Source organism: Balaenoptera borealis, assembly GCF_965194805.1.
Source record: "Balaenoptera borealis genome assembly, contig: HAP1_SCAFFOLD_1201, whole genome shotgun sequence".
Lineage (NCBI taxonomy): Eukaryota > Metazoa > Chordata > Mammalia > Artiodactyla > Balaenopteridae > Balaenoptera > Balaenoptera borealis.
Genome location: NW_028123013.1, coordinates 111706 through 124366, shown reverse-complemented (window position 1 = coordinate 124366; position 12661 = coordinate 111706). Strand labels below are relative to the sequence as shown.

The window sequence follows — 12661 nt, the reverse complement described above, 5'->3', positions numbered from 1 at the left end:
GTATCGTCTTTTTTTTCTTGCTGCGTTGGGTCTTCGTTGCGTGTGGGCTTCAGTAGTTCTGGCTCCCAGGATCTAGAGTGCAGGCTCAGTAGTTGTGGCCCACGGGCTTACTTGATCTGCGGCACCTGGGATCTTCCCGGACCAGGGCTTGAACCTGTGTCCCCTGCATTGGCAGGCGGATTCTTTTCTTTTCTTTTTTTCTTTTGCAACCAAAACTTTAATCCCAAGGATTCTCACAAAACATATTACAAATGACAGCATGAAAAAAAAAATTGCACAGTAACTCAAAGTTCAGCTCTATAATATACTCTTAATCTGGCAGGACATTGGTATCTTGATAATCTCAAATTTCCAAAAAATATTACAAAGAGCTATGTATTCATGTACAGCAATCACAGAGGGGATGTATGACCTAACTCAAAGGTAAACTAACTTCCTTGAAACTTCTTAGATTTTAAACTCCCTGGACAACCTCTTGTCCGGTGTGAAGACTAGTGGAATTTTTAAACCTCTAATCTAGGGTAAGGGTGCGGCTTTCATTTTTACCTGCTGGCTTGGGTTCACAGCACCTTTTAAAGACTGCTTGCTTAACTACAGCTGCATACCATATCCCAGCTACAGAAAGTCTTTTCAATGTTTGCCAGTGTTGTTTCCATAATAGTAAACATCACACTTTAGGTGGGCAGGAGTTAGAGTTTTATTATCAGTCTAGGCAAGACCAAAAATTCAAAGCAAGTTCAATTTTGCTTAAGGGAACATTGTAAGGTAACAATTCTTCATATTACATGCCTCACAGGACCCATTTCAAACCATAGAGAATGACACCTTTATGTGTCACTCTCCCAAGAGACAAACAAATGTGAACAACTAAAACATTTAAAAAGTGCACCAAGCTTCGGAAGTCTCAAACAAAACTTGAATTTTCTGTACATACTCCTGCCAAATGAAGTTATTGCCTGTACACCACTCCTCTTGCAAAGTGGTCTTCTATTTCCTTTCATCTGACCTAGATCGGCTAGGAGACCTAGAGAAAGATCAGGACGGCTTGTGATTTCTCTCTTGGGACAGGGATCTCTCTCTTCTCCTATATCTAGAAAGGGACCTGCTCTGGCTGACGGAGAAGGCTCTCCATCTTGGAGATGTGTGGGAGGTGGAGGACTCCTCCTCCCATAATCATCTCGAGGGCGACGACCCCAAGAAGGAGGCAGTCACGATTTCGACTTCTCTTTTCCCATTCGACAGGTCCACTCTTACTCGGCAGCCACATAGTGTTCTCCCATCTAGTTCTCGGACAGCATCGGCTGCATCTCGGGGATCTTCACATTCAACGAGAGCGAAGCCGGGAGGGTTTTTAGCAACCCACACACTTCAGAGTGGTCCATAATAGCCTAAAGCTCGTTCCAATTCAGCCTTGTTACCACTGTTTCCAAGATTCCCTACATAAACTTTACAGTCCAACGGACAGGAATCACGTTGCAAGACTCTCGTGGCTCCTGGGTTTCACGGGCCACAGGGTGGTCCCGGGCCTCTAGAATCTGGTAGCTGAATCTGCTCGCACAAGCTGTCCTGTGGGGATGCGTTTCCCCCTATGTGTCCAGCCCGGGGCCCTGCTGTCTTGGCCCGGCCTCCCGGGTGAGAGGGTGAACCCCAGCTCCCTGGAGCAGACACTCAGAGCCCTGGTGACCGGACTCACGGCTGATGGGGCTGGAGCGGTGGCTGGATGCGTGTGGCCAGCCTGGTGGTGTTTGGCCCCGTCTGCAGTTCCAGCTCCAGCTGAGAAAGAGCCTCCCTGTGTTACTTTCTCCTGGTTGTGTAAGGATCCCCGGTGTCATTTGACAGAAATGTAGACGGTGTGTTCTTTCTCTCTTTTCTCCCTGCTTCCTCTCCTCCCTCTCTGCCTCCCTCTCTCCCTGTACCTCTTTCCCTGTTCCGCTCTCCCTCTACCTCTTTCCCACTCCCCCTCTCTCTCCCTCTCTGTCTCTTCCTCTATCCCTCCCTCTCTCCCTCTCCCTCCCTCTCCCTCTTTCCTCTCCCTCTCTCCCTCTCCCTCTCTCCCTCTTCCCTCTCTCCCTCTTCCCTCTGCCTATTTCCTCTGCCTCTTTCCTCTCCCTCTTCCCTCTCCTCTTTCCCTCTCCTTCTCTACCTCCCCTCTCCCTCTGGGAGGGAGTGAGGGAGATGGAGAGATGGAGGGAGCGGGAGAGTTAGACGGAGAGTGAGAGGGAGAGGGAGAAGAGGGAGGAAAGGGAGGGAGGAAACGTCTCTCCCTCCCTCCCTCCCTCTCCTCCCTTTCCCTCTCCCTCCGTCTCTCCGTCTCCCTCACTCCCTCTCAGAGAGGGAGAGACGGAGGGAGAGGCAAAGACAAGAGAGAGGGGGAGAGGGAGAGAGGGAGGGGGAGAGAGAGGGGGGAGAGAGGGAGAGCTCTCTTCCTCCCTTCCTCTCCCTCTCTCCTCCTTCTCTCCCTCTCTCCCTCACCCTCTCTCCCTCTACCTCCCTCCATCACTTTCCCTCCTTCTCCCTCTCCCTCTCTCCCTCCCAGAGAGGGAGAGACAGAGGGAGAGGGAGAGGGGGGAGACAGGGACACAGAGAGGGAGGGAGGGAGGGAGGGAGGGAGACAGAGAGGGAAGCAGGCACCCTCTCGCCTTCTCCCTCTCCCTACCTCCTTCTCCGACTCCCCCTCTCCTCTCCCTCTGTCTCTCCCTCTCCCTCCCTCCCTCTAGGAGAGGGAGAGGGAGAGGAAGGGAGGGAGAGGGAGAGAGGGAGGGGGAGGGAGACGGAGAGGGAGAGACGTGTCGCCCTCCTTCCCTCTCCCTCCCTCGCCCTTTCCCTTCCTCTCTCCCTCTCCCTCCCTCTGTCTCACCCTCTCCCTCCCTCTGTCTCTCCCTCTCCCTCACTCCCTCCCAGAGAGGGAGAGATGGAGGGAGAGGGAGAGACGAGGGAGAGGGGGAGAGGGAGAGAGGGAGGGGGGAGAGAGGGAGGGGGGAGAGAGGGAGAGAAGGAGGAGAGAGGGAAAGGGAGGAATAGACCTCTCTCTCTCTCCCTCTCTCCGTCTCTCCCTCTCTCTCCCTCTCTCTCCCTCTCCCTCTCCCTTGTCTCTGCCTCTTCGTCTCTCTGTCTCTGGGAGGGAGTGAGGGAGATGGAGAGACGGAGGGAGAGGGAGGAGAGGGAGCGAGGAAGAGGGAGAGAGGGAGGGAGGGAGGGAGAGAGGGAGGGAGAGAGGGATAGAGGGAGGGAGGGAAAGATGTCTTTGTCTTTCCCTCCCTCCCTCTATCCCTCTCTCCCTCTCCCCCCTCCCTCTCCTGCTCCCTGTCCCTCTCCCTCCCTCTATCCCTCTCTCCCTCTCCCCCCTCCCTCTCCTGCTCCCTGTCCCTCTCCCTCCACCTCCTTCCCTCTCTGGAGAGGGGAGGAGGTGGAGGGAGAGGGAGCACGAGAGGGAGAGAGGGAGAGGGAAAGAGGTATAGGAAGAGCGGAACAGGAAAACAGGGACAGGGAAAGGGGGACAGGGAGAGAGGGAGAGGGAAAGAGGGAGAGGGAGAGCAGAGCAGGGAAACAGGGACAGGGAAAGAGGGAGGCAGAGAGGGAGATGGAAACGGGGAAAGGGAGGGGGGACGGATAGAGGGAGAGGGAGAGAGGGACAGGGAAAGAGAGACAGGGATGGAGGGAGGGAGAGAGGGACAGGACAGGGCAAGAGGGACAGGGAGAGAGGGAGGGAGAGAGGGAGGGAGAGAGGCAGAGGGAGAGATGGAGGGAGAGTGAGAGGCAGGGAGGTAGAGGGAGGGAGGGAGGGAGGGAGACAGAGACGAAGACAGAGAGGGAGACAGGGAGAAGGGCTGATGGGGGCTCCCTCCCCCTCCCATCCTCTGCCCACTGCTTTCTCTTTTTTCTGCTTCAACAAACACCAGGCGCCTTTCAGATCAGCCCTGAAGTCAACGTTGATGCTTGGGACGGCCTGACCTCCCCGCTACCTTCCAGCCCAGGACCACAGCTGGGAGATGAAGTCTGCGGGGCCCTGGGGGGGGGCGGCGGCGGCGGAGGTGGTGGAGGCAGGCACCTCCTCTGACGCCCAATCTCTCCTCGTTTACGAGGCAGCCTCCAGCTCCCCTCCCTGACTCCCCAAGATTTGGGGCCATTTTAATATGTGTCGATAATGCCATGAGCTACTATTTAACTTTTCCACGAGGACCCATCTCCCGAAATGCAGTGGTTTTCAGGCTTGGCTGCACTAGAGAACCCCCAGGGAAAGGAGAGACGTCTGTACCTCCCTCTCTCTCCCTCTCCCTCCGTATCTCCTTCTGGCTCTCTCCCTCTCCTTCTGGGGTGATGCCCGATGAGCTCAGATTCGCAGATGTTCCCCCCATCCCCTCTCTGTGCCTTGCGTGGGGCCTGGGCCTTCTCACTGTGGCCCGGGAACAGCCTCGACATTCAGACATCGGTTCCTGCAAGGACACTTGCGTTTGGTCCATACCGCATGTGGCTGCAGTCTGTGCTTCTCCCGTTTAGCATCTTCAGTAGATGGGGGCTGTGCATGAGCCCTTCATCTTCCCCGCAGACACCACTGGTGCTTGCTCGGCCTCGCGGGTGATGTCCACGGGGGACAGACCTGTGTCCCCACCTTCTTGGGCTGCAGACAGGCCACATTGGTCCTGTGGTGACTGGGGGCTCCCAGGAGAACCCCACCGCAGACCCAGAGAGGTGGCCCCAGAGAAGGTGGCGTACGCCTGGGGCCAGGCCTCACCAGCCAACCACGGGCCACCTGCAGCAACAGGTCTCTCGCCGTCCAGGGGCTGGGTGTTCGGGCGCCGTGGGGATGAGCTGCTGTCTGCACGGCAGCCAAGTTTGTATTGTTGAGCCCGGGGAGGCCCCTGGGTGGCTCCTGGAGAGCCTGGTCACATTTCTTCCTGCCCTTGGCCTTAGAGCTCATCATGGTTCATGCCGTTTCTGGTTCCAAAAGGACCTGTGTTCATAAAGACCACATGTTAGGACAGCACCAAAGTGTCTAGAAATCCAGGCCAGGAGGAGGAGGGAGGGGGTTTGGCTGTGCCCGCCAGTGGCCTGAGAGCCCTCCCACCCACAGAGACCTGGCCCGGGGCCTGTGGGGAGGGCGTGGCCCACGGTCCCCAGCGCTGGCTGTCTCTGGGTTCCAGGAGAACTGCGCGATCCTCGGGGAGCTGGTAAGGCTGCAGGCTCAGAAGTCCCGCCTGCTGGGATTCAGCACGCGAGCCGACTCTGTGCTGGAGATGAACATGGCCAAGACCAGCCAGGTGGTGGCCACTTTCCTAGGTAACCCCGCCTCCCCGAGTCCCAGTGGGGACGGGGGTCAGGTGGACCTTGACTGGACGTGGTGCTGCCTGAGACCCCACTGTGTCAGCCCTTGGGGGTCGCCTTCCCCAACCCTTCATTCTGCCTCGAGGGGCGTGGGGTGGGGGGCGGCTGGGCGGCTGCCACAGGGACATAGCTGAGCCTCTCCCCTCCGCCCGCAGATGAGCTGGCCCAGAAGCTGAAGCCCCTCGGGGAGCAGGAGCGGCCGTGATCCTGGAGCTAAAGAAGGCTGAGTGCCAGAGGCGGGGCCTGCACTTTGACGGGCCCATCAACGTCTAGGACCTGCGCTACTACATGAACCAGGGGGAGGAGACGCGCTACCACGTGGACCAGTACCTGCTCAATGAGTCCTTCCCCATGCAGGTGGTCACGCGCGGGCGGCTGGGCATCTCCCAGGAGCTGCTGGGGCTGACCTTCGACCTGGAGGAAGGCGCCAACATGCGTCACGAAGATGAAGATGTGAGGCTCTACACGGTCCGGGACGCGGCCTTGGGCAAGGTCATCCATCAGCAAGTTCTACCTGGACCTCTACCCTCGGTGCATGCGTGGGGGAACCTGTCGGCCGTGGGCCGGGGCTCCTCTGTGGTAGCGGGGCCTCACCCGCGTCCCTCCCCAGGGAAGGGAAGTCCGGGCACATGGCCTGCTTTGGCCTGCAGCCGGGCTGCCTGCAGCAGGACGGGAGGCGCCAGATTGCCATCGCGGCCATGGTGGCCAACTTCACCAAGCCTACGCCCAACCCGCCCTCCCTGTTGCAGCATGATGAGCTGGAGACCTACTTCCATGAGTTCTGGCAAGCGATGCACCAGCTCCGCTCCCAGGAGGGTGCGGGCGAGGGGCTGAAGGCAGGGGGCGGGGAGGGCCCGGGCTCTCCCGTGGTCCTCAGGCAGGCCCTCGCCACGGGATTCTTCCGCTGATGTCACCCCGCACGAGGAGACGCTCTCGGTGTCAGTTTCCATCATCAAACCCCACGCACTGGGCGCGTAAACGACGGAAGTGGATGTCCTCGAGACTCTGGAGGCTGGAAGTCCCAGATCAAGGAGTCAGGACTGGTTCCCTGCATGTTAAATACAGGTATTCAAGAGTTGCCTTTAAAAAAGACAAAATAGAAGAAAGGAACGTTGCATGCAAGGCTGGTGACAGGCAGTGATGAGAACCAGAGGTTAGGCTCTGGGGCCGGGAGCACCACGCCCTGTGAGGTCCTGGGGCTGCTGCAAGTCTCGGTGGAGGCTCAGCAAGTCCCAGTGACTTCCCAATGGGGGGGTCCCCAGCTGAGCGTCTGGGCCCAGGACCCAGTGCTCGTTCAGTCTTCCTGCAGTCAGCCCTTCGTCCTGAGAGCGATGCTCTCACAGACTGCAACCGGAGCGCGTGGGGACACTTTACTGAGCTGTGCAGCCGTCACTACTGCCCTGTTCTGGAACATTTCCCTCACCCCAAAAAGGTCCCTCACGCCCTTAGTTATCATTCCCTCCCCTCCCCTGTCCCTGACAACCAGGAACCCACTCTGACTCTGTGGATCTACCTGTTCTGGACGTTTCCCCTCAGTGGGGTCACACCCTGTGTGTCCTTCTGTGTCTGACTTCTCTCGCTGAGCATCGTGTTCTCAGGGTGCATCCACGTGGCAGCGAGTGGCAGGGCTTCACAGCTTTGCGTGGCTGCGGGCCGGAAAAAAGACAAACGAAAAGAAGGGCACGTTGCCTGCGACTCTGGTGACAGCCGGGGATGAGAACCAGAGGGTAGGCTCTGGGGCCGGGAGCGCCGCACCCTGTGAAGCCCTGGCGCTGCTGCCAGTCTCGGCGGGGCACGGGCACTGCCGTCCCCCAGGAGCTGCTGGACAAGCTCATCAAGTCCCGGCTGGCCAACCCCCGTGCGGCCGGGCCGAGGGAAAGGAAAGGGGCTCCCGGACCGCCCGGCTGGAAAGCGCGGCCTGGACACAGTGCCAGCACCCCCGTCTCCTTCCTCCCGCCCTCCAGGCCTCTTCAACCTGCGCCAGATCGTCCTGGCCAAGGTGGACCAGGCCCTGCACATGCAGACGCCCTCGGACCCGGCCTAGGACAATGCCCGCCTCTGCCAGGAGATCCTCAGGGTCCCAGCCACGCCAGGTAGCCAAGCACACGCCGGGCCCACCTTAGCGGTCGGTTGGCGGCTACTGCCCAGTTCAAGAGGATCCTCTGGTGGTGTGTGAAGGGGGACCGACTGACGGGCTCTGGTCGAGGCCCGCTGACCTCTGGCCTCTTCCTGCCTGGGTTCCTGGGCTGGTCCCTCCAGCTGTGGCGCGCGGAGTCCGAGGGTGGGCTGGGCCTATCTGCACGTGCTTTCCGGAGAGCCTGGAAGAGGCAGGAGAGGGCTTCATACCCCGGACGGAACGCGTCGACGAGGTTTGCCCGTGCGTGTCGGTGCGGAGACGCAGTTCACTCCCTCGTGAGCGCTTTAACCCGCGCTCTCCCCGTGCTGGAGGGCGAGCCCTGACTCATCCCTCGGAGCCTCGGGCAGCTGTCCCTGTAAGAGGCTTAGGGGTGAACCCTCGTGAGCTTCAGCAGAAAGTCGGCAAAGATTGAATTGTGTCCCTCCACTGAGTTGCCAGCAAGGTCCCCGTTTTCTAGAAGTGTTGGGCCAATACTCCCTCTAGTGGCAGGGGACTCAGACAGGGCTGCTTTGAGGCCCCAAGCTCTGGGCTCTGGGGAAGGGGCACGGAGCGGCCAGGGGGCCGGGCAGGAGCCTCTCCGCGTGTGTCCCAGGGACCCACCTGCCTGCGACTTTCGGCCACCTGGCAGGAAGCTACGACGCCCAGTCCTATGGCTACCTGTGCAGCGAGGTGTACTCCGCGGACACGGTCCACACACTCGTTTCAAGCAGGAGGGCGTCCTGAGTGGCAAGGTGAGAGGCCGGCCTGCCGTGCAGACCAACACGGAGGTCCTTGGCCTGGGCCTAGATGCTTGTGCCGCCCGCCTGGGCCTGCCAGGCTCTGAGGGCCCTGCCCAGAACCCCCTGCTCCCCTGCCCTTTGTTGAGTCACAGCAGAGGTGGCCACACCCACACCCTCTGTGAAGGGGGTGCTCCACCCTCCTGCAGCCCCGCCCCCTCTCCTCAGGTTGCCATGGACTACAGAAGCTGCATTCTGAGGCCAGGGGGCTCCGAGGATGCCAAGGGCATGGTGAAGCTCTTCCTGGGTTGTGACCCCATGCAGGACGCCTTCCTCCTGAGCAAAGGGCTGCAGGTTGAGGGCTGCAAGCCGCCGGCCTGCTGACGGCACGGGGTTTTGCCCCCCCGGGCGGGCCGGGTGCCTTAGCGCCCCGTCGGGGCGGGGGAGGGGCCGTGTGTCCTCCCAGCCCCCGAGTCCCCGGCGGCCGGCCTAGGCCAAAAGTCTCCACCTGGAAGTGTCTGGAAAGCCTGGCATCAAGGCTCCCCCTTGTTGCACTAATGCAATCCCTTCCTGGGGAGCTTTCCTGGTAACAAAACGGTTCTTTGAAAACGCAGCCATTAATAAAAAAGACTCTACTCCTGGTCTCTGCCTGCCGTCCCTTCCACCACAGGAGTGGCATGGGGGCCGTCACACTGGGGGGAGTTCTGACCTTGGTCGGGGATCAGCCCTGGGGCCGTGGTGACGCGTCTGGGTCACTGGGAGACGGCTGAGCTGTGGGGTGAGTTCAGACGGGGATGGTGCCCCGCACCCCGACCGGGCAGGCTCTCCAGTGAGGGGGTGTCAGTTTCCTGCCGGCCTCTCGCCCGTCACTGTTTGGCATCTCGGGGGCTGTGACTGGCTGGAGCTGGTTCTGGCGGTGGGCACAGCTGCGGGAAGCCCGGCTGTGGCTGTCCCTGTCCCCGTGTCCTGTCCTCCTGCTCACGGCCGGCCGGCTGGCTCCCTCTGGTCATCGGCAGCTGCTGAAGTCTGGACCACAGCAAGGGGCCGCCTTCCTGGGTCCTAGCAATTCTTCCCAAAGGCCTTAGGGATGTGTTTTGGTGGCAGTAGGAATTCAGAGAGGGTGCTGCACCACTGGAGCGGTAGGGTGGCTCTGGACCGTCCCGTGTGTCCTTCCCTGGCCTTTGAGCTCCTTGGGAGCCCTGCCTCCACAAAGGACGCCAGGCAGCGGAACGAGGGCGCGGGCGGCGCCCCGACCTTCTCCCCGTGGCCCAGGCGGGCAGGCCGTGCCACGCTCTGTCCTCCCCTCAGCCTGCCCGCCCGTTCTGTTGTTATTTTACCGAAGAGGACACAGACATTCAGAGAGGCTAGGGTCCGTGCCTGAGGTCTCATATCCAGTAAGTGTCAGAGCCGGGGTTTGAACCCAGACAGCCTGTCCCGGAGACCGCGCCCTAACCTCTACACAAACCACCTCCTGGTTCCCTTTATTAGCACAAGACTCATTTCCCTGACAAGCCCAGGCCCCATAAAGGCAACCCTGCCTCCCCCACGTGACCAGCCCTTGCCAACTACTCACCCCAGTGGCAGAGGGACGAGCCACACAGGGGACCCGCCCATCTTGGCCATGGGGACACAGACACCCACTCACACCCAGAAGGACCTCCTCTTTACCTTAGGCCACACGCCCATGCCGAAGGAGCTGCTGTCTGCCAGCTGGTGCAGGTACAGTTCTGTCCTGGAAACAGAGAAGGGACCAGAAGTAAGGGAGGACCCACCCACACCAGTGGCCTGGCAGGGCAGGTGGGCATCATGGCACGGGGCTCCACAGAGTGCCCCAGGTGGCCCCGGGGTCTGCCTCAGGCCCTGGCCCTGCCTCCCGAATATTCCTCACTTGCTGCCCTCAATGGGCCCTTCTTAAGTGAAGGCCTTCCAGAAGCTTCCTTACTCCTCAGTTACCCTGCTCTGAAAACTGGGAGTTTCCTCCCTAATCTGCCCTCTCTCCAAAGGGTAAGGTGCCCCTCTGGCCTTAGCCAAGAGGCTCAGGACAGGTTGGGCCTGCCCTTCAGACGGGGGTGGAAGGCAGGAGACAAATGATGGGGGACGCAGAGGCAAATTGAAAATTATCACCCCTCGCCTGGGGTGAGCACTCCCTGGAGCTTCACTAGATAGAACCTTACTCATTCGTTCAACAGATGAGGAAACCAAGGCTCAGAGACAGGGAGCCACATGTCCAAGAATTCCCAGGAGTCAGCGAGGGGCAGAGATGACTCCCTGGGCCACCTCCCCCAGAAGGCCCTCCCAGATGAGTCTTGTGGCTTCTCTGCTGTTCCACCTGGTGCCTCCTCGCCCTGAGCTACCTCAGGTGCACCCAAGGCTCTCACAGAGTTTAGGAGCTTCTGGAAGATTTGGGGTCTGCTGTTCCTTGCCCACCTCCCACGCTGCTGTCAGAACCTGTACCAAAATGTCACCGTCACAGCAGACACCCACCACCACCCCCCAGCGTGTATAAAGAGCCATATGTGAATTATCTCACTTAATCCTGTAAGGTCAGCAGTCAAGGTACTATTTCCACTTTACAGAGGAAGAAACGGAGGTTCAGAGCAGGTGACACCTGGCCAGGTTCACCCAGCCCAGGAGCAGTACCAGGCAGCAAGAATCAGAGGCCAGATTCCTAACCACTGGGCTCCACTGCCTCTCACCTCTGGGCAGAGGCAGGGCTGGGGCCCTGGAGAGCGGAGGCCCTTTGTCTCACTGCCCTCGGCTGTCCCTGCTCAGCCCAGTCGCTCACCTGAGAGCCAGGTCCAATCCGGATAGCATCTGGGAGAAAACCTCGAAATTGCCTTCCCCTTCCAGCTGCGGGGCCACGTGGCTCTTCTCCAACAGCATCGTCTGCCAGGGGAGAGGACAGGCGCCGGTCAGCACGAGGCCCCGCTAGGCTGCCCGCACACCCCCACCAACCCCCAGGCCCACTCTTCGAGGCAGCACCTCAGGCCCCAACTTGGCTGGACGCCTCCAAATCAAAACGTGCCAGGCCTTTGTCTCACTGATTCAGAGTCCACGCAGGCAATCAACGAATGCAACGGGCTCATTCCGATGAAGGAATCCAAGGGTACTAACAATTAACCCAGAGCCGCCCTCCAACACACTCTTATGCAACCGAAGCCCTTAATAACTTGACCCACATGGTGATGCACGGTAGACTTTCAGGGCCGGGACAGAAAGGGATTTATCGTGCACCAGCGAGTCTGGGTATTCTCCTAGCTCCACATACAAACAACCCTTCTAATAACCTAATCCTGTTTTCTGTTCAAACAGAATGTTGGTGGGGGCGGGGGGGGGGGAAGGGGAGGAGCCAGGTGATTTCAGAGAGAGGAACAAACAGGCCATGTGCCTGTCACACACGGGCTGCCGCAGAAGGCCAGCGAGCGCCTGTTTAATTTCAGCTTACGCTTTTAAGACCCAGCTAATGAGCGGCTGAATTATGTATCTACTCATGAATATTTCATCCCTGTGATACTCCGAGGCACAGACGAGCTGGCCTGCTCCAGGAGGAGATGTCTGGGCACTGAGTGAGGTGGGGAGGAGCTGGCCTTGGCCTGGGGAGCGATGACCATTTAGACACATTCCAGGGTCCCAGCTGGAGGCGTGGGCCCTGCTGAGTGGGGCTGAGGCTACTGCAGCCCTAAAGAGCCCCCTCTCCCTCCCACCCAGAGGCCTCACCTGGAGCTGGGCGGCCGTGACTCGGCCTGTGGCGTTCAAGTCCAGTGACATCACCATGGAGCACCGGGTGGCACGGCGGCTGTGGCCGGTGAACACGGAGCCAAAGGCCCGGAGGACAGTGAAGGTGGCTCGAATCTTCTCCACTGGTGGGGCACAGACAGGGCATCACCCGTGGCCCAGGTGCTGCCACCCCCACCTCTCACAGGACCCCATTCTGGCCCCAGGCCCCAGCAGGGGCCCCTCCACTCCCCCAACTCAGCTCTAAGCCACACCTCTTCCGCTGCTGGGCTGGCCCTGTGCTGCAAGCAGGGGCGCGGGGTGAGCAAGAGTGAGCCCAGAAGGGGAGATACACACACCTAGGATTGGTACGATCTGAGTGACAAGGGCTGCCCTAGGGCCTCCTGGGCCTGGTGGAGTCTAGGAGGAGGGCAGAGCATTAACATTCTTGGACCTGCTGTCGGGGAACGCCCATCACAGCCAGCTCAAAAAGCCCAGCAGTCCCAAGCTTTTTAACATAACTATTTAACAAGCACCCACTATGTGCTAGGCACCTGGATACAGCCTAGCCTGACTCCCACTCCCCCAACACACACTTTCAGCAGATCTACATTCTGGGAGGGCCTCTCCTTGCTGTATCCCCAGCTCCTCACAGGGCTCTAACCTGGGCCAGGTGCAGAACAGGTGATCAATAAAGCATTGGAATAAGCCCAGTGGAGAAGCAGGATAGTACAATGGTTAAACAAGCTTGAATATGGCCTCTCCCCGTTGT

General features: G+C 59.6%; 1 long non-coding RNA gene and 1 pseudogene across 2 annotated transcripts in view; one reads left to right on the top strand and one right to left on the bottom strand.

Annotated features, from left to right (window-relative positions):
• LOC309621925 overlaps window positions 1-12661 on the bottom strand; it is a 120390-nt gene that overhangs the window by 38953 nt on the left and 68776 nt on the right. The gene's annotated exons all lie outside the window — the stretch shown is intronic.
• LOC309621927 (thimet oligopeptidase-like) lies at window positions 1699-8559 on the top strand (annotated as a pseudogene). The gene is made up of 8 exons: window positions 1699-1724; window positions 5072-5277; window positions 5478-5853; window positions 5933-6128; window positions 7123-7180; window positions 7287-7415; window positions 8052-8190; window positions 8404-8559. The product of its transcript is annotated as a thimet oligopeptidase-like (transcript).